Genomic DNA, 3,215 nt, shown 5'->3' on the forward strand with positions numbered 1-3,215 from the left:
ATTACCATTCTACCACTGTCCCAGTGTCCTCTGTCTCCCCACCGCCATGCTCTCCTGTGGCTCTAATGAGACACTTATCAGATGCTATTTTTGTTTGTTAGTTATCTTTGCTCTGCATACGGTCTTCCCACGGAACCTGTGTTCTCCTTCTCTTGTGTTGCCCCTGGTGCTTGGCAGACAATAGATCATCCATAAATAGGTGTGGCTGAACTGAATCACTGTCTATGGTACATATCCAGTGGTCCTTCATGGTTGAAGATGCCAGTGCTAACATGATTATTTTCTATTTTGGATTTCTTATGTCTATTTGGATTTTGTTATGCAACATCTCTTCTACAAATGCTGAACACTATGCACCAGGCATCACACTAGATATTAGAGACAAAGATGAATATAATATGAACTTCCTTCAAGGAGTTCTGAGGTCACAGGGACACTAGACAAATACATACCGCAATGGAGTGTAACAAGAGTAAGTGTAGGCATAAGGACTAGGTATGTTGGTGACACCCAGAAAGGGTTGGTCATTTCTGGTGAATGAGAGCGAGAGTCAGAGACGATGCTGGAGTGGGAACCCAAAGCATGGGTTGGATTTAGGCAATGGCAAGAGGGACAGGGAGAATTCCAGCATCAGAGAACTGTGACTCTTTCAGGATGGAGCAATCGTAAGTACTCTTTACGTACCGGACACTCATTTCTTCCCTGCTAAGAGAACCCTAGTTTTGTATCTGGAATAATCTTAAGGAAGGTAAGTTCCTCCTCCAGACTTGGGCTCATGAGCCAATCATGAGCCAATTATGGTCATTATTTTTCTCTTCACCAGACGTTGGTATCATGTGGGCATGTGACCACATTCTGGTCAATGACATCTAAGGGGAAGTCTGCTCAGGTATTTCTGTTTGGGCAAAAAAAGACAGAGTCTTGCTAGGAGAAAGTAGCCTTCCCCTCATTTTGAAAATAAATACAGTGTTTACAGTTGTGGCAGCTATCTTGTGACAGCAGAAGGATATTAAGAGCCTGGAGGGGTTCTTTGATAGTAACACTGAATAGCAACCAATACTAGCAACTGGGCTCCTTCTTGTGCAAGGAAAGATTAACCTCTACTTGCCTATGCTCTAAGTAATTAGGATTTTTTCCCCTTATAGCTAAACACATCATAACCGATGTACACAGCTTCTGAAAACTATTTTGCACAGGTCTCCCCAATGGGTGTCAATGGGGTCATGACTAATAGCCCCTGAGTTTTTCTGCCTGATTATCCCTAGCTTGCATAACTCTAGGGCTCAATCTCTTCCTCCTTCAATCTCTCAAGTCATTTTGGGGAGTCCCCAGGGGAATATCTCTGAGAATGTAACTTCTTCCCTGATTCTCTCTATCCTCCCTTTGATGCAAGGAGAGTAAGAAAGCCCTTCTCTCTGACTCTGTGTTTCACTCTGTCACTAGACCCCAAGGTGAATGGTCTAGTTCCATTCATGGAAGGGGACCCCAAGGTAAATGCCCTGAATGTCATCAACTTTTGGCCAACGTATACATTCTAGCCCTGAGTACCTCTGCTCTCTATTAAGGAATGTCTGAGGAATAGGACGCATACTAATTTCATCTACTTTCCTTTCTGTCTTTCCACAGAAGGCTAGCATCAACCTCTTCCTTTAGACAGACCAAAACAGCAACAAACATCTGCAGGCTTATCACCCTGTGCCAACAGATGCCCCAGAGTTCAGATTAGCTGGCCCCATGCAGCTACTCTTCACCTAGCTCAGCCCAGAGCCCAGTCACATGTGCACCTGAAGGAATGGAGGACATAATATTGCAAAAAGGGTCAGGCAGGGACCTCGTATATCAAGCTAAGAAATATAAGCTGTATCCTCTAAGTCAGGGCTTCCCAAGAAGTGTTCCACGGAGTGTATGGAGATACTACCCTGCACTCTCAGCCCTTGGGACTGCTGGGTGGAACCTGACAGAGGGAGCTCCTAGGCTGGTCACCTCCAGCAGCCAGTGCCCTTGTTTGGCGGAGGAAGGTGTTGCCAAGAAGAGTGGGGCCCAGACCGGGCGCAGTGGCTCACGCCTGTAATCCCAGCAATTTGGGAGGCTGAGGCGGGTGGATCACGAGGTCGGGAGATCAAGACCACCCTGGCTAACACAGTGAAACTCTGTCTCTACTAAAAATACAAAAAATTAGCCGGGCATATTTTTTGTAGTCCCAGCTACTCGGTAGTCCCAGCTACTCAGGAGGCTGAGGCAGGAGAATGGCGTGAACCCAGGAGGCGGAGCTTGCAGTGAGCTGAGAATAGGCCACCGCACTCCAACCTGGGCGACAGGGCGCAACTCCGTCTCAAACAAAAAAACAAAAACAAAAACCAAAAAAAAACAAAATAAAACAAAAAAAGAGTGGGGCCCAATGAAGCCATGGTATAAAACAATTGGGAAACAATGGGGAGTCATTGAAGGATTTTTAACAGGAAATAATCCCATCAGCTTTCCATTTTGGAAGACAATGAAAGCACAATGCGAAGGCTGGGTTGGAGGAGGTGGGCAATGAACCTGGGACCAGGACCACCAGTCTCACATAAAATAGCCTAGTGATGAAATGATGAGAGGGCAAGCTAAGGAGTAGGAAGGAGACAGCAGAAAGGATCTGGGAAATAAGAAATCTTATGACGAGAAATCAAGCCCATGATACAAATCAGCGGGCTTGCTGGTTGATTAAATATAGAAGGTGAGGGAAGTATCTAGGATGGCTTCCACCTTCTGATTTGAGAACCTGGATGGGCAGTGGTGTCCCCCAATGAGACTAGGAACATGTGGGGAAAAGGTATGGGAGATAATTGACTTGACTTGAAGTATGTATGGAATGTCCAAGGGAAATGGCCAGTAGGCATTTAGACATATAGATCTAAAATTCAAGGCCTAAAGTTCAGAGATCAAGAGACAACTTTTGTGTAGATATTTTAGAGTCATCACTAGGTAAGTAATGATGGAAGTCCATGTGCATTGATGATGATGACCAGGGAGAATACTGCAGGAATGAGAGGGTGCCAAAGACAGAAGAAGGGATTGATGTCAAAAGACCAAGAGTGAGTTGAGGACTCAGGAGAGCCTCAACAGTCAGTCTCTGTCTCTCTCTCTCTCTCTCTCTCTCTATCTATCTCTCTGTCTCTTTCACTCTCTCTCTCTCATATCTCTCTCTATCTCTATCTCTATCTCTATCTCATCTC

The sequence above is a fragment of the Macaca thibetana genome, chromosome 11 (genome assembly GCF_024542745.1).
Source record: "Macaca thibetana thibetana isolate TM-01 chromosome 11, ASM2454274v1, whole genome shotgun sequence".
Taxonomy (NCBI): domain Eukaryota; kingdom Metazoa; phylum Chordata; class Mammalia; order Primates; family Cercopithecidae; genus Macaca; species Macaca thibetana.